This window comes from Pinus tabuliformis, chromosome 2_2, assembly GCF_031772625.1.
Source record: "Pinus tabuliformis cultivar Carrire ecotype Pingquan chromosome 2_2, CPIR1, whole genome shotgun sequence".
NCBI lineage: Eukaryota > Viridiplantae > Streptophyta > Pinopsida > Pinales > Pinaceae > Pinus > Pinus tabuliformis.
The window spans coordinates 663,408,242-663,428,025 of NC_142300.1; positions in this window are offsets into that span (position 1 = coordinate 663,408,242).

A 19,784-nucleotide genomic window follows, 5' to 3' on the forward strand; every position below is an offset into this window, starting at 1 on the left:
TGAAATCAATCAAAGAGAAAAGGGGTCTTAAAACCCTTACAGCCTTAGGCTTAAAGAACACAGATAAAAGATTCAATCCAATCATGATCAAAATGGGAAATGGTTGGTTACTGTCAATCCCATACAAATTTGCTTGTTGCACCTCTTAAAAAGCAAGCATTACCCATCCACGAGCAATGCCCTCATATTTCCTGATATAATTTCATGTTCAAAAGTCATTGTAGGGTTGCTTAACCATATTCCTTTTTGCTGGAATTGAGAAAAATGACTAGGAACTTTGTTTAAGCCACTAGAATTGCATATAGAAGGTGATACAAGAACCTTAGTCTGCAAGCCTTTGGTCATTCCCAATACCAGAATGGAACCACCCACCTACTGAGTAATATTTAAGCATTGAACTTTCGATATAGGCTGAGTTATCCCATGAAATAAAGTTCCAGACCTTATACCTATTCTGAGCTAAATTTCATGAATCCTTCCATCCAAATTTTCTAGAACAAAGTCACGTGAAATTGCTCCTACTACATTTCGAAACAATACCCTTACATGGTTTACAAGCTCCACATTCTCTTGTTTAAAACCAAGTTGAACAACTCCATATGGTGTTGCTACTGCAACTGTCGTTATTCCAACTACAAATTGATTCTTCCATTCAATGAAATACTTTAGATTTGAACATCCATTCTTTGGACCAAAGGAAAATCCTTTCTAGAGGCAATTCTCTTGAAAAACGCAATGATGCTTCCCAACAGATGCAACATGTCCAATGACACCTTGTCCAAGTGAATACATTTGGTTTGACATCTGAATCATAATGGATTGCATCTAATCCTCCATAAAACATCCATCTGAACCATGGGCTTCATCATCAAGTTGATTTCCTCCAATGTCCCAACCTTTGAGAAATGAGTCACGTACTGTTAGTGTAGAAAGATTTGAAATGCCTGGGGGTTTTACAGATTCATAGTAGCCATCTTCCCATGTCATAATCAACTTATCTTTTGAGGGCATCCCTTTATCAATTTTAATGTCCTTTATACTAAGCTCATCATCTTTCGACATATTATTTGATTCAAATGCTCTAGATCCTTCATTGCTTTGCTCAGTTGATTCATTGTTTGCAGTTTGGACAACCTCATCCTGAAATTGCACAGATCCTTCATTTGGTGTAGAATTTTGGCCAACATATGTCTCCTCTACTTGACTGACAAAAAATGCACCTCCATGTTTATTATTAATATTTGTTGAATTCAAGTAACCACCCATTGTATTTGAGAAACCAAAAGTAGAAGCAATTATTGTCTGTTGGCCATCCTTCCTTTCATTTTCCTAATGCCCATCTAAAATTCCAGTTTCAACTTCTACTCTAGTTGTGTGATGGTTCAACCTTGCTCATTTGTTGTTCACCATTTTGTTTTATAATTACTTACTTTGATCAGTTGATTCATTGTTTGCAACTTGGACAACCTCATCTTGAAATTGCACAGATCCTTCATCTGGTGTAGAATTTTGGCCAACATCTGTCTCCTCTACTTGACTAACAAAAAAATGCACCTCTAGGTTTATTATTAATATTTTTTGAATTCAAGCCACCACCCACTGTATTTGAGACACCAAAAGTAGAAGCAATTAGTACCTATCGGCCATCCTTCCTCTCATTTTCCTCATGCTCATCTGAAATTCCAGTTTCAACTTCTACTCTAGTTGTGTGATGGTTCAACCTTGCTCATTTGTTGTTGCATACGCTTACATTGTTCAATGTGAAATGGGTCTGAGCATCAGTTTCCATATTATGTTGCCCTTCATTACCTAGGAGAAACACCTTGCTTGGGCTTATGATCAGTATAGCTTGGTTTATTTTCCTTGCCCCTATTCCAAAAGTTATTCCATTTTATTTTTCTTAGATGCTGCAGCATTTTTTTGAATTCTTCCAATCTTCGGATACTTTCTGCCTGTTGCTCTTCTGGCCTCTTCTAAGGCTCAGCTTTTTGTTCCCAAAACTCTGCATACTTTTCCCAAAAAGTTGCTTGTAGTAGTCCCTTTTTTACATACCATCTAGGCTGGAAAGACTTCTGCTTTGATTCCACTATAATGTGCTAGGACACTTTTTCCCTACTTTTATCCTTGAGGGACTAGGGTTTCAATAAACATTCAAGTATAGATAGTGACAGTATAATTAAATGAAATTACTAGTACTGCAATTATTGCTCGTAAATAACTCTACAATTCAGTAAATATGATTGCAATGGCATCAATGATTTAACAGCCCAATATCAAACAATTTGAATCCACTATAGACTATAGTCAAATATGTCGTGCTCTAATTGTTTATAGGCAAAAAACCCTTACAAATTTCAAAAACTCAACATTAGAAAAATATCATTCAAATCCGATGACAGTCTTCGGCCCTATTATAAATTTATATGCTAAATTTTACAATTTATAGTTAGCCACAGTAGGAATTAGTATGAATTCAGTAATCGATCGAATGTTATACTTCGATACCACGCTTGTCAATATCCACAACAACAGGAAAGTCAATGATTTACCTCCTGAAACACTGTAAGGAGAGATGACGTTTCTTTCCCATGTGTTTGGTTGACTCAACTTTCATTCGAGAATCTCACAAGGCCCCAATTCAACTACAGGGATCCACAATCGGAATTATGCACAGATGATCTAACAAAAATCTTCAATAACCTTGGGTCTTGCTACAATTACTATCCCCGTTCTTCCACCAAAGTCTACTACTCTATGATAGGAGTTGCATCCTTCTTCAACACTGGGATCTATGGAGTTTGGCTCCAGGAAACTCTAGACGCCACAGCTATAGGACTTGCACTTCGTTCCTTGACTCCAAGTCTGTGCAACCCGCTTCAGAGTACCTGGTTTGCTACAAAACTTTTATTCATGTTCCAGCACTTCGATGGACATAAAATGGACACATTACAACTAAGAGCCTTGATTCTTTGTTAGATTGACGCGAGGTTATTTTATGTCAGCAGAACTAAGGTTTCATGGATCTGTTTCAGGATGGGATCCATGATTATGCGCAAGCCGAATTTATCCTCGAGACATCACTTCTTAATTGAGTCGAGAGTTACCCTTCCAACCCACTTCCTGTACGTGTGTGAGATCCAAACAACCTCAAGAATGCAACCCGCCTAACCTCAGGGATATAGCGAAGGGTTGAGTGGTTGAACAAACTGTGACTTTCTTTGCACTCCCATATGGTTGACTCAATGTTTGCTCCTTTCTGATCCACTGTGTAATAAACCTGTGACGTAACTTGTGCAGGAAACCTGTGATGTAACTCATTGGTTGGAAGATGAGAGGTGATATTCAATCTTCCTATGTCTGATTACTGAAAAGGTGGCCCTAACCAGATTTTTACCACCACAGAATACACTCAATCAAACCTTTGCTCTGTGGATTAACTGCCACAGAGAAAACTTGGCCCAAAGAATTATCTTGCCTTAAAACCTCCAAATAGAACAACTATTTCTGCGAGTCTCCACAACTTAATCCCATAAATTCATTATTTACGAGAAATCCATTAAAATGTCCCTCTAAGAATTAGGTAAGAGAAATGAGAAGAAAAAGGAGAATGACTAGGGTGGAATCTTTCACCACCAAAATCAATCAAATAGAAAAGGGATCTTAAAACCCTCAAAGCCTTAGGCTCAAAGAACAAAGATAAAAGATTCAAATCCAATCATGATTAAAATGAATTCATCCTTTCATATTTATAGATTTCCTAGAGGGCTCTCTCCTCCTTAAATGATTGAGTAAATTTCACTTCAAACCCCAACTTTGGGTTTCTTTGCCCAGCTGCCACAAAACTTGCCCAAACATTGGGTCTTTTGGGGTTTTCCCCCTTTATTGAGGACTATAGCCTATGGAGATTGATAAGCTACTACGTCCCTTGGGCCAATTAATCCTCTGGGAACATTGTAGTGGTATAAACACTTGGTAAAGATTTCATGTGGAATATTGTGCACTAAACTTAATCGTAGTCTCTGAGTGAAGAACAAACAACTATCTGGCCCTCTGGGGGTTTTGGAATGATGTAGGGTGGAGGATTGTATCTCTGGAATCCCTCATCAAATAATTGGTGGAGTCCTCAGGTTGCCCTAGATTCACTCTCATTTAGTAAACACTGAATTCCCAACTCAGGGTGGAGTTTCTATCTCAGGGTGGAGGAACACCTTTGGAATCCTTGGGAAAAGTGACGGTGGAGATTTTGTATCCCTCATGGTTGTTGGGTGGAGGAACATTACCTCTGGAACCCCTGAACAAGCCTGCGATTGAATATTCTTAAGCAAGAAGGGTGGAGGTGTGGAACACCTCTAAACTCCCTAGTGCAAACAAATATTCTTAAGCAAGAAGAGTGGAGGTGTGGAACACACCTTTGGACTCCCTAGTGCAACCGAATAACCTTAAGCAAAAAGGTTGGAGGTGGTGAACCTAAATATTCTTAAGCAAGCAGGGTGGGGAGGTGTGGAACACCTTTGAACTCCTAAGTGCAACTGAACAATCTTAAGCAAGAAGAGTGGAAGTGTGAACACCTCTGGGCTCCTTAGTGCAACTGAATATTCTTAAGCAAGAAGGGTGGAGATGTGGAACACCTTTGGACTCCCTAATGTATCTAGAGGACTGGCCATTGGAACAGGGTTAACATGCTAGAGGATGACAATTGCATTACTGGCAGTCTTTTAATAGTTGGGAGGGGAGTCGTGAGCTTCGTCGCATTGCCAATCCCAGGTAACACATTGTTGAGTATCTTAATGTCTTAGCTTGCCCCAATACATCTGAAGAAAGCTACAAGACTACATTGTTGTGTGCTTAGGCATGGTTGAAGGAGTGGATCGAAGAATGTCAACTGGTGGTGTCTTGCTACATCAAGTATTGGTCTGCTGATACCTCAGCGTGACAACACACAACTTCCCTTGATATTGACTTGAGATATGAGAGTCTCAAGGTCTTAATAGTGCTTGGACATATCCATGTTAAGAAAGGATAGCTATCAGTTTAACTATCATGCATTTTAGTGGCTCGTATGTGCATCGTTTTGTAATCCCTGGGAGTCCTGATAAGAGATTTTCTCTCTTGTTGTGTTTGGTCCTATGAGCTACTTAACACTCCGCCGTATTAAACTATCTCTGGTAATCCTTTCACCAGTTCGTATGTATGCCACCTTATTATAAAAATAAGTACTGACAGAACAGAAAACTTGTAGGCAACCATAGTGTGCAACCTACTGCCTTAAATGGGACCGATCATCCAACAATTCCACACCATTGTATGACATAACATTGCAGTAAATAAATTGATTTCCCTCAGCGTGGATGATATATATGAGGTCAATGGTTCCCACACTACCTTGCTTTACTACATAGGCATAAGGTATTATTGCAATATGCAGTCATCAACGTCATAAACAATTATTAGACTCATCAGAGGCTATTTCATGTTCTGCCACTAGTGATTCTCACCAAGATCACTGGTTACTCCATGAGTTGTAGTATAGGCCTCTTGGATAGTGGTATTCTTAGAGATATTGAAATAAGGCATGATGTGTAGTTAAGCACCAGTATGCCACATTCCACTTAACATCAGTATGCCATACTTCTCATATGCGGAATTATAGATACAAGGCATTTAAGACCTTACTTCAAGCCTAATGAAACGATATTGTGCCTTAAGATTGACCTCACTATCTCATGCAACACCCATGTCTTACTAATAGAAAGGTCACGGTTCTATTGTGTTTCTGCACTTTTGTCCCTAATCTTTTCCATAATTTAACACGCCCTTATCAGTGGTTGTGTAGTTGTTCGGTCTCTTATATACATTAGTGAAGAATAAAACAGTTAAGTCTTACCCAATATGTGATTACCACAAGTTGTTTAGTTGTTGGGTCTGCAGAAGTAAGAACAGATTGAATCTAGTATGAGTTTTGCACAAATAGCAGGCCATTCTAGGGTGGGTGCTGCACCATATTGTCAAACTCACCACAATGTAAATGGTTGTCCTAATTTCAAATTGCTTAAAATTTATGTTACAAGTGATAAAAAAGTTAATCTATGTACCCTGCTCATGATAAATGTAACTCTTGAATAGATAGGATAGCACACTGATTATGTTTGCATGATCCAGGTGGATGTTGGTGGCCACCCACCTATCCCATTTGGACCCCCACAACTGTCTCTTTCAATTTTTTTGTTTCCTTAATTATAGCACAGTTTACTATTTTTAGCAGTTTTTCGGGTCCTAAACTTCCGGAGCCGTTTTGAGGCCCTAAACGACGTTTTTTTGGTAAAATCCACCGCCAACGATTTTTCTATCTAAAAATCGTCTTTTTTTTTGTAGTCCTCGGAGAGATCTTTCCAACGTGCTATCATGCGCGTCAAACGGAGATAGTACGACCAATTCGCGAACCCGGGAAGTTGATGTACCAACTTACCCAAAAACGGGGCCCACAATTTGGCATTTCATCTTCTAGGGTTAGGTTTTGGAATGTGAAGGGTTTTCCATTGTTTCTCAATAATAAATAGGCCCTCGAGCCTCATTGTAACACAGTTTTTGGAGAACAGTTCATAGGCATGTAGCCGACACATCTCTTCTCAGAGATAAGCTACCATCACCCTAGCTGTGTTATTTCCATTTCTATTTGTAAGCATATTTCAGTATTTTAAAGTAATGAAATGAAGTATTATTTCCACTGCATATTTGTCTTTATGGTTATCTCTGTATTTTATTGCATTCATATTTAAATATGGATCAGTGATATCAGAGCAGTCTGCTTTTTCTCTGTTTTTCTTTGCATGTCCCCAACGAGGTCGGGATATAAGGAGTTAGGTTTGGAACTAGTCGAACCTTTGCAAGAACAACCTCGCAAATCTTGACGACCTCCCATGGCGGATGAGAAGAAAAACGAGGGGGCAGGAGATCCTATCAAAATATTGCTAAAAGAGGCCCTCGAGCGACAAAGGAACGCGATGATGGACAACTTTGTCCAAATCCTTCAGCGGCTACCTAGAGGCGATGCATCGGCTTCCAACAGCTACTCTCGAAATGCCACACCGTTTAAGGTACAAGTTAATTTTGAAATCCCCATCTTCGAGGGTCAAATAGACACAGATGCCATAGATAAATGGTTAAATCTTCTCGATGGGTATTTTTATGTTCATGAATTTTCAAGTCGGGAAAAGATTGTTTTCACTCTTCTCAAAGCAGCCCCCCACGTCAAGGACTGGTGGGAAACCTACTGCGAATAGAAGGATGAAAGTACAGGCTCACTGTTTTCAGCCACACCCACTTGGAATGACTTCCGGGACGCCATCAAGGAGCAGTACTACCCTGTCAAAAGCTATGAGGAAAAATACATCAAATGGACCACATTGCGGAAGGGACGAGACCAAGATGTGCCGGAGTTCACAAACATTTTTCATACCCTTTCACACACAATTGGGTATCAAAGATCCAGAGCTGCATCTGGTACTCAAATACCGCGGCTACCTACACAGATACATCCAGGAAGAGATGGAGTTCTTGAACATCTCCTCACTCGTCACAGCATACCGATACGCTGTCAAAATCGAGCAAAAGTTCAAACAGAAGAAGCGAGACTTTGGATCTGCAAATCCAAAGCCCAAAGGACAAAGCCAAGGCAGGGTGACCCAAGACAACCCGTCGAAGCTGCAAGAAAAGAACAATACCACGAAGCCGAAGAAGGACACAGGAAAGTGGTGTGAGTTCCACAAGTGTCCCACTCATAACACAAGTGAGTGTCGGACCAAGCAGTCGTTGGTGGCCGAGTTGAAGGCTTCCGAATCAGATGCATGTTCCAACTCTAAGTCAGAACCCAACAAGGGGAATGACAAAGGGAAGCAGATCATTGATGCGGATCCCAGCGCCACTGTTGCTACTGCCAAGATCCAGAAAAATGAGCCCGAAGATCCAAAGGAGGGGGAATGTCTTTTCCACTCACTGATGTGGGTGAAGGGTTCGCCGCTACAATTCATTGTCGACAGTGGCAGCCAAAAGAACCTCATTTCAATAGAGGTCGTGAAGCGGTTGGGCCTACCAACTACACCACACCCGAAGCCGTACAGTATCGGTTGGCTTCATGAAGGACAAGATCTCAAAGTTTGCTAGCAGTGCCGCCTTCCCTACAGCATCAAGCCCTTCACAGACGAGGTATTGTGTGATGTTATACCTCTAGATGTTTGTGATGTACTATTAGGCCAGCCATACTTGTGGAGGCGACATGCTGTGTATGAGTCAAGGCCTCACGCTGTCATCATTTCTTTGGATAATTCATTATACAGGATGCCGGAGGTAGCCCCACCTACCGCCACCTCTTTTATCACTACAAAGAAAGGCAGCAAGCTCATCTCACATACTAGGAAATTTATTTTCTGTCTGGTTCACTCCCAAAGTAAGGGGAATATCGTTGCTACATCCATGACCCCCGCGAAGGGTTCCTCCACACAGTAGCAGCAACAAAGGGATACAGTCGTGACAGAACACAGGAACAACTTCTCCTTACCCGGAGGGGTACCACACAAGTTTCAGGTGGGCGACAAAGTTTGGTTACATTTGTAGAGGGAGCGCCTTACCAGAACCCATCAGAAACTCAGACCACTTCGACATGGTCCTTACACCAGTAACAAGGCTAAGGGAAACAATGCTTTGAAGCAAAACATTCCTCCATTCATTCGCTTGCACCAAGTGTTCAATGTGGACCGCCGCCGACCATGCTTCCCACCATTTCTGGACACATCAGAGATTGCATAACAGTTCACCAGAGACCCAGCTCAGCAGAAGCTTCCTCATCTCAAGGAGGAACTCAATGCAATGGGGACCATTGCTTCCTGAGGGGGGAGGAATGATCCAGGTGGATGTTGGTGGCCACCCACCTATCCCATTTGGACCCCCACAACTGTCTCTTTCAGTTTTTCTGTTTCCTTAATTATAGCATAGTTTACTATTTTTAGTAGTTTTTCGGGTCCTAAACTTCCGGAGCCGTTTTGAGGCCCTAAACGAAGTTTTTTTGGGAAATCCACCGCCAACGATTAATCTATCTAAAAATCGTCTTTTTCGTCGTAGTCCTCGGAGAGATCTTTCCAACGGGCTATCATGCGCGTCAAACGGAGATAGTACGACCAATTCGCGACCCCGAGAAGTTGATGTACCAACTTACCCAAAAACGGGGCCCACAATTTGGCGTTTCATCTTCTAGGGTTAAGTTTTGGAATGTGAAGGGTTTTCCATTGTTTCTCAATAATAAATAGGCCCTCGAGCCTCATTGTAACATAGTTTTTGGAGAACAGTTCAGAGGCATGTAGCCGACACATCTCTTCTCAAAGATAAGCTACCATAGCCCTAGCTAGGTTATTTCCATTTCTATTTGTAAGCATATTTCAGTATTTTACAGTAATGAAATGAAGTATTATTTCCGCTGCATATTTGTCTTTATGGTTATCTCTGTATTTTATTGCGTTCCTGTTTAAATCTGGATCATTGCATTACCGATATGCCTACAATCTAAATTCTCTATGGTTTAAGTTAGTTAATTTCTCATGGAAATGCAACCCTTGAATAGAAAAGACAGCACGTTGACCACGTTTGCATTACAGTTATGCTTACAATTCATATTATGAAAGATTTAAATTAGTTATGAACATTGCCCATTAGAAATGCAACTCTCGAATAGCACAGACAACATGGTGACAATGTTGCATTGTTGATTTTATATCTTGATATGTCAGATGCAATTACTGCAATTACATTCTCTTTAGTAAAGGAGTTTGAATGATATAAGAATTCTAGAAATCAAGGTTTTCAAACTAATCCATCTTAACTGACGCCATTTATTTTTTTGCTTACAACTTTTACTTTCCTTGATTAAATCTAGTTGCCAACTACATAGGCACTTTACCCATGAGAGATAGAAATGTTGCATTGCTGTCATGCGTTATTCACACCATCTGCTCTCAGTAAAGAGGTAGGTTGCACTACAGTCCAGTGAGATCGGACAAAGAAATCTAAGGACTATGCTTGTGAGGCTCTAACTCAGATTGCACAGGGTATACACACATTAGAAACCAATTATAACTCATAAGTCATCTCTGGTGGGTCTATAATAAATTGTAAAACACCTAAGGTTCAACACAGTCGACATGGAAATACATGAAGTTGTATGGTGGGCCAATCTCCTTGCTCTGAGAGTCTCTTTGTCTAATAAAACTATTAGAAGGCAATTACAACCTCCATATATTGAACCTCACCTTCACTAGCTATGAGACAAGAAGTCACCCATAGTGTATCACTCTGACTCATCATCCTGGTAGTATAAACCATTATTGCTGAGGTCACTAAAGGCTACCCACTCCTTCAGGAATGCAATGTGAACTCAATCGTATAATATTTTCAAGTAATCCCTGGGCTTTACTTTAAGTCATTCCTTAAAAAAATAATAATAATAATAAATTTCTAAGGTGATGTTACACATTGTATCAAAATGGTTGCTCTATAGCTCGACTCATGAAAGATATTAACCATAAGACTGTAAACTATTAAAAAGAAATGTTTAACACATTATATGCAGAAGTACATGCTAAGTTAAAACAAAAGATCTTTACCTGGCCCTACTGACCCTGTGAGCCTGTGAAATCTTCCACCCGGCTGAACTTAAGTTCCTCACCCATTGAATCTATAAAAACAGAACCAAAAATATTATGAAAGATACAAAACAAAAACGAAACCAAAAAAATTATGAAAAACATAAAACAAATACCAAAAATCTGATCGCATGATAAGCAAACCTGATGTGTCTCGGCGTCGAATCCGGAACTTTGATTCTAGTATGGGTTTACTCCTGATACACTAGCTCCTTGTTGAGAAGACGAGCGGTTAGGACGCTTTTGCCCATCCTGAAATTCCGGGCGATCCCTTCTCGGACGGGATCTATTCATTCTCAATTGGCTGGTGCTTGCAAATTTGGCTCCGCCATCAATTTTGTCACCTTGTCCTTCGATAAACTTAGTAGGCTAATATTAAAGTCGCTGTCACATATTATAAAAATACATTAAAGAGAAATCTAAAACACTAAATAGGTAAGAAGGAAACAGATTAATGGTCTCTGAAATGAAAATGACCTCATGGTCTTTGGACAAAAAAAGCTCTTTCACACAGAAATCAAATAGCTCCTTCCCTTTCATTATTCTAAATCGCATTATCACATTATCTTCATCAACTATAATTATTCGCATCAGTTAAACTATTTGGATTGCCTTAAACTGAAAAGGAAAAAGAAAACTAAACAATTTGGACCAAAGGAGGACTCTGTTACACAAAAATTAAACAACTCCTTCTCTTCATGAGTTTAAATATTAAAACAAATTCATGAGTTTAAATTTTAAAACAAATTACTTTTGCCAGAATTTGTGTAGAGGTAGATCTTAGTCAAGGCTTACTTGACAGCATAATTCTGATCCATAACAACACACAGTGGAAACAACCACTAGATTATGAGAACACGGCCTTCAGGTGTCGTGGTTGTCAACAAATAGGTCACCTACTTAGTAACTGCCCACAAGCCAAAAAAGAAACCAGAAGAAACAAGAAACAATCACAAAAACCAAGAGGCTGGCAAGGCACAGTGAATCCATATGAAGCAGCAGAGGATGAGGAGGAAACTATCCCTCCACCAAATCTTGATGATGGCCCTATTAAGGAGGAAGCTATGGAAACCATCCCCAAAGCAAACAATCAGACACACAAGGCGCCAGAAACTGAGGAATTTGTAGCACAGGAACTAATGGACTCTTTGCCGGAGAAGATACCAGACACAACGAACACCAGTGGAGCCAAAAGACATCATTCTCCATATCACTCCAATTCAAATAAGGACAATCCTCACCATGTAGAGGACACTTCTCTCGTACTTTTTTCGTCTTCATCGACTCAAGGGAAGTGGCGAAAGGTTGAAAAGAAAAAAGGGAGAAAAGCATAATATTCTCCCCAAATGTACATTATTTTTCCGGTTACTTTCTTTCTGATTTTTCTCTTGACAACAATGTTTTGATCTGCTTTTTGCATATGCACTTATTATTAACAAAATTACGATTTTTTCTTAAGGGGAAGAAAGGATGCAATTCTTGAAGACTTAAGAGCTCTATGCATGTGGTAAATAATGAGTTCGCATTTTTTTTTTGTAAGCTAGAGTAGGACCTTTGATTTTCTATTTAACCAGGTTAAAATACATACAAACATTTGGTGACCTCAACCCGCCCCGAAGGGAAACCAGGTCTGTTGGCCACCTTAAGTCTTTATAACCCGACCACTAGCAAAAAAGAATAAGTCTGCTTATCCATGCCAAATATATGTTACTGCCAAAATTACTAATCTGATTTCCTATCGACATTAGACACTATAAACAGAAAAAAATGAGAGCTTGTTCTCAGCGAACTAACAAGGAAAACCATTAGAACAACTAGAAGGATTAATCTACCATGTTTTCAGGTGAAGTGTCTTCGTCTTTTGTCACTTGAACTAGCTTCTTCAGCTATTGTTGAATCTCCTCCAACTTGTTGTCTTGCATGAGCAGAGTGACTTGGAGATTCTTCATTTCTCTCCTTAAATTGGGAATGCCCTGATCCATCTCTGCCATTTCCACTGCCACCTACTCCATTGCCTTTGCCAATAACCTCTTCAACATCCAATATACATGTAAAGCATGTTTGTATAAGGATAGGAATCCCTTGGTACTACTCGGGTCAGGGATCAGATTACCCCAGTATTCCATCTCTGGTTCCAAGTTTTCCTGCATTGCATTTGCTTCTAGTTCTTGAATTAGCATGCGGATATTCATGTCAGTTCCTTCGTTATAAGCTTTTTCTGCCTCCTGCACCATATGCCTCATGGCTTTCCGGCCTCGTCTTTGACAAATAGGAGATGGGGGGATAAATTATTGTCTACCAGTTTGTCGACCTCTTCCTCTGCCCCTACGCCCTCTTCTGCGACTTGGGCAGGTTGGTTTGTTCCTGGCAGCTGCTCGACTTCCCTGCCCAACGTTGAAGGATGCGTTCCCTGTAAATTCCTCACCTCCAAGCACCTTAGATTTATTTTGCAGATTCGTTCCCTCCCCTTGCTACTCTTTTTCAGGAGTTTTGACCTTCTCCGTTCCACCTTTCCTGGAGTGGAATTGGTAAATCTGCTCGGGGGTCTTCTCTTCCTCCCAAACCATCTGCTTTTCTGTCTCCGACTGCCCCCGATCTGTATCTAACCGAGAACCTTGCATGCTCTTATCCTGACCTGTCTGGCTCCCTTCCTTGTTAGATTCGACCCCAGCCTTTCTCATTCTCCCACCCATTGTCTTCTGACTGATGTTAAGATGGATGAATTTCCTGTCACTTTCCCTTCATCGAACTTCTCTAGCGGTTGAACCTCTTCCCGTTTCCTTAATGTTACTAGTGATATCAGAGAAAGCAATGGACAATTTTACGAATTCATACCCCTTTCTATGACGAGTTGCAAAGAAAGCTGGCCATCCTCGAACTCCCTTCATTTCCTTCCTTTGTCGCAGGCAATTTTCAGGTCTACCTTCTCCTGTCCTTATTAATCCTCTGTCAGCTACCCGACGTCTCATCGTCTGTTTGTCGTCGTTCTTACCTCCTTCCTCCTCCACTTCTCTTTCACCTCTACTCCTCGAAATTTTTCCTAGCCTGCAGGCCATCACGATGTCCTGCATAATTATAATGTTGTGTGGTGACCTGCATTGCCACCTTCCTACCTTCATTATATTTCCACATGTCTCCACCTCATCCACCCCGATCAGGGGGATGAGTTATGATCCAGATTTAGACAGGAACACAATAGATTACAGAGATAACCATAAATACAAAGATGCGATAACCATAAATACAGAGATGCAGCGGAAATAATACTTCATTTCATTACTGTAAAATACTGAAATATGCTTACAAACAGAAATGGAAAGAAGCCAGCTAGGGCGATGGTAGCTTATCTCTGAGAAGAGATGTGGCGGCTACATGCCTCTGAACTGTTCCGAACTGTGTTACAATGAGGATCGAAGGCCTATTTATTGTTGAGAAACAATGGAAAACCCTTCACATCCCGAAACCTAACCCTAGAAGATGAAACGCCAAATTGTGGGCCCCGTTTGGGTAAATTGGTACATCAATTTCCCGGGGTCGTAACTTTGGCATACGATCTTCGTTTGACGCGTACGATAGCTCGTTAGAAAGATCTATCCGAGTACTACCACTTTGGGAGGCAACAACGGTCCATGGACCCATGTTGCCCCATATTCCCAAAAAAACGTCGTTTAGGGCCTCAAAACGGCTCCGGAAGTTCAGGACCCGAAAAATTGCTAAAAATAGTAAACTGTGCTACAATTTAGGAAACTGAAAAGACTGAAAGAGACAGTTGTGGGGGTCCAAATGGGTTGGTGGGTGGCCACCAATATCCACCTGGATCATTCCTCCCCCCTTAGGAAGCAATGGTCCCCATTGCGTTGAGTTCCTCCCTGAGATGAGGAAGCTCCTGCTGAGTTGGTTCTCTGGTGAGCTGTTCTGCAATCTCTAATGTGTCTAGAAATGGTGGAAAGCATGGTCGACGATGGTCCACATTGAATACTCGGTGCAAGCGAAGGAATGGAGGAATGTTGTGCTTCAAAGCATTGTTGCCCATAGTCTTGGTACTGTTGTGCGGACCATGTCGGAGTGGTCGGAGCTTTTGATGGGCTCTTGTAAGGCGTTCTTTCTGCAGATGTAACCAAACTTTGTTGCCCACCTGAAACTTTTGTGGTACCCCTGTGGGTGAGGAGAATTTGTTCCTGTGTTCTGTCATGACCGTATCCCTTTGTTTTTGCTGCTGCGTGGAGGAACCCTTTGCAGGGGTCATGGAGGTAGCAACGATCTTCCCCTTACTTTGGGAGTGAACCAGACAGATAAATTTCCTGGTCTGTGAGATGAGCTTGCTGCCTTTCTTGGTAGTGATCAAGGATGTGGCAGTAGGTGGGGCTACCTCTGGTATCCTTTATAATGAATTATTCAAAGAAATAATGACAGCACGAGGCCTAGACTCATACACAGCATGTCGCCTCCACAAGTATGGTTGGCCTAGTAATACATCACAAACATCCAGAGGTGTAACATCACACGATACCTCGTCTGTGAAAGGTTTGGTGCTGTAGGGAAGGCGGCACTGCTGGCGAACTTTCAGATCTCGTCCTTCGTGAAGCCACCCGATACTGTACGGTTGCGGGTGCGGTGTAGTCGGTAGGCCCAACCACTTCACAACCTCTGCCGAAATGAGGTTCTTTTGGCTACCACTGTCGACAATGAATTGTAGCGGCGAACCCTTCACCCACATCTGTGAGTGGAAAAGACGCTACCCTTCCTCTGGATTTTTGAGCTCATCTTTCTAGATCTTGGCGGTGGCAACAGTGGCGCTGGGATCCGCATCAATGATCTGCATCCCTTTGCCATTCCCCTTGTCGGGTTCTGGCTCAAGGTCGGAACATGCATCTGATTCAGAAGCCTTCAACTCGGCCACAAGCGACTACTTGGTCCGACACTCACTTGTGTTATGAGTGGGACTCTTGTGGAACTCACACCACTTCCCTGTGTCCTTCTTTGGCTTCATGGTGTTGTTCTTTTCTTGCGGCTTCGACGTGTTGTCTTGGGTCACCCCGCCTTGGCTTTGTCTTTTGGGCTTCGGATTTGCAGATCCAAAGTCTCGCTTCTTCTGTTTGAACTTTTGCTCGATTTTGACAGCGTATCGGTATGCTGTGCCGAGTGAGGAGATGTTCAAGAACACCATCTCTTCCTGGATGTATTTGTGTAGGCAGCCGCGGTATTTGAGTACCAGATGCAGCTCAGAATCTTTGATACCCAACTGTGTGCGAAGGGTATGAAAAATGTTTGTGAACTCCGGCACATCTTGGTCTCGTCCCTGCCGCAGTGTGGTCCATTTGATGTATTTGTCCTCATAGCTTCCGATAGGGTAGTACTGCTCTTTGATGGCATCCCGGAAGTCATTCCAAGTGGGTGCGGCTGAAAGTAGTGAGCCTGTACTTTCATCCTTCTGCTCGCAGTAGGTTTCCCACCAGTCCTTGACGTGGGGGGCTGCTTTGAGAAGAGCGAAAACAATCTTTTCCCGACTTGAAAATTCACGAATAGAAAAATACCCATCTAGCAGATTTAACCATTTATCTACGACATCTGCGTCTATTTGACCCTCGAAGATGGGGATTTCAAAATTAACTTGTACCTTAAACAGTGTGGCGTTTCCAGAGTCGCTGTTGGAAGCTGATGCGTCGCCTCTAGGTAGCCGTTGAAGGATCTGCGCAAAGCTATCCATCATCGCGTTCCGTTGTCGCTCGAGGGCTTCTTCGAGCAAGATTTTGATAGGATCTCCTGCCCCCTCGTCTTTCTTCTCATCCGCCATGGGAGGCCGTCGGGATTTGCGAGGCTGGTCTTGCAAAGGTTCGACCAGTTCAAGCCCTAACTCCTTATATCCCGACCTCGTTGGGGACATGCAAAGAAAAACAGAGAAAAAGCAGATCGCTCTGATACCACTGATCCGGATTTAGACAGGAACGCAATAGATTACAGAGATAACCATAAATACAGAGATGCGATAACCATAAATATAGAGATGCAGCGGAAATAATACTTCATTTCATTACTGTAAAATACTGAAATATGCTTACAAACAGAAATGGAAAGAAGCCAGCTAGGGCGATGGTAGCTTATCTCTAAGAAGAGATGTGGCGGCTACATGCCTCTGAACTGTTCCGAACTGTGTTACAATGAGGTTCGAAGGCCTATTTATTGTTGAGAAACAATGGAAAACACTTCACATCCCGAAACCTAACCCTAGAAGATGAAACGCCAAATTCTGGGCCCCGTTTGGGTAAATTGGTACATCAATTTCCCGGGGTCGTAACTTTGGCATACGATCTCCGTTTGACGCGTACGATAGCTCGTTAGAAATATCTATCCGAGTACTACCACTTTGGGAGGCAACATCGATCCATGGACCCATGTTGCCCCAGATTCCCAAAAAAACGTCGTTTAGGGCCTCAAAACGGCTTCGGAAGATCAGGACCCGAAAAACTGCTAAAAATAGTAAACTGTGCTACAATTTAGGAAACTGAAAAGACTGAAAGAGACAGTTGTGGGGGTCCAAATGGGTTGGTGGGTGGCCACCAATATCCACCTGGATCAAGTTAGCATTTTTGTTTGAGAGTTAAGGCTAGCAAATTTTGTAACTTTGTTTTTTAGCCTTGGCTCCAAGCATTCATAAAATAAAATTTCTAGCATTTTTTGTTAAAGAAATAAAATGTATTCTAAGATATGGATTATAAAGTATAGTTCGAGTAAAATTAACCAAGATGTGCACTAGTTGGAGCAAAAAATACATTAGAGTCATTAAAGTCATAAGACTTTTAGTGTGAAAAGAGGATGAAGACATTCTTTGTGCATAGGCAAATATAGATTAGTACCCCAAGTGGAGGACAAGAAACTTAAGATAAACATCATGAGAACAATATTGGAAATCAATAATGTTGCCACCATTTGAGTATAATATCCCTACCCATATGGACTTGAGCAGTTACATAAATGAGAAGATGTAATTGAAGATGCCACTTTGCACTTAAAATGCGAAGTTTTGAAAGATAATTAGATATTAGTTTCCTTGTCTTGCTTCATCCCTCTATTGGCACAAGGATAGTAGTTGATATAAAATAAAAAATAAAGACATTTTTTAAAGTATTCCTCCCATCTATTTAAAAGACATGCTAATGCTTGTTTCCATTGTTAATAACATGTCACTACAACAAAACCAGCGATTAGCGTCCCTTTTTACTTCTTTTTTTGCATCTAGAGCCCATTTTTGGTGCTATTTGCATCCATTTATCAAATATGGTGCAAAACTTGACACAAAATTTGCATCAAGTTTTGCACCAAATCTTACACCAAGTTTAGCACCAGGTATTGCAATAGGTTTTGCACCACGTTTTGCACCAAATTTTATGCCAAGTTTTGTGTCATCCTTTACACCAGGTTTTGCATCAAGTTTGGCACCTAATTTTGTTTGACATACTTTTGCATCCTCATTTGCATCCACTTTTTGCACCTACACTTGCATCAACGTTTGCATCGACTTTCGCATCCTTTTTTGCATCCTTTTTTAAATCATTTTTTGCATCCATTTTTTCATCCATTTGTGCATCCCTTTTGCGCCAAGTTTTACATCGTGTTTTGTGTCTAGTTTTGCATAAAATTTTGCATCTACTTTTGTTGCATCCACTTTGCCCTCTTGTTTGGCATCCATATTTACATCCTCTTTTGCATCTATTATTGTACCCACTATTGCATCTAATATTTTTGTGCCTCAATTAGCGCCTAGTTTGGCACCTCCTTTTGCACCCACTTTTGATTATAATTTTGCATCCATGTTTGCATCCTCATTTGCGTCTAGGTTTTCATCAACTACTACATCTATTTTTGCATCCCTTTTTGTATCCAATTTTGGACCGGGATTTGCATCGGGTTTTGTGTCTCGTTTTGCATCTACTTTTGCATCGACTTCTATTGCATCCACTTTTGCACACAATTTTGCATCCACTGTTGCACCCATTTTAAATTTCACTTTTTGCATCCCTTTTTACATCTTCATTTGCATCATACTTTGATTCTTTTTTTGCATCTATCATTACATCCACTTTTGTTATGCCACAATTTGCACCATGTTTTGCACTCACTGTTGTATCCACGTTTGCTTCCAATTTTGCATCCATGTTCACATCCTCTTTTGCATCAAATATTGTATCTATTTTTGCATCCACTTTTATGTCAGGTTTATGCATTGGGTTTTGCATCTCGTTTTGTATCTACTTTTGCATCTACTTACATTATATCCATTTTTTGCATCCAATTTTGTTTTGCCTGTTGCATCAATGTTTGCTTCCACTTTTACATCCATTTTTGCATCTTATTTTGCATATTTTTTTGTCTATTGTTACATCCACTTTTGTTGCACCATATCTTGCGCCTACCATTGCAACCACATTTGCTTCCACGTTTGCATCCACTTTTGTTTCATCCATTTTTGCATATACTTTTGTTTCCGTTGTTGCATCCACATTTGTTTCACCACAATTTGTGCCAAGTTTTACACCTACCATTGGACCCATGTTTGCTTCCACTTTTGCCTTCATGTTTGCATCCAAGTTTGCATTGACAACTGCATCTACTTTTGCATCCACTTTTGTGTCAGTTTTTCATGTTGTTGTGCATCTACTTATGTTGTATCCACTTTTCATCCAATTTTACTTCTATTGTTGCCCCCATTTCTATGTTCACTTTTGCATCCCTTTTCCAACACTCATCATATTTTCTGCACTGATGATATTCCTTATGGCATTGACAATTATGAACAATTGATGACAATGTCAATAATATTGACAATGATGAAAATGAAGATGATGGCGATGACATGAATTGTGATTATGATGATAAAGACGATAGTGGTTACAATGACAATGATGATGATGGCAATGATTATGATGATGATGATGCTAATGACGTTGGCGAATCTTCCCAATTTTAGATGTTGTCATTGTCGTAATCATAAGCATTACCTTTGGTGTCATGATCATCATTTTCATCTAGGTCATCATAAAATAATGGCATGAATGATGATGATGCATGATTACAACAATGTCGATAGAAATTACATTA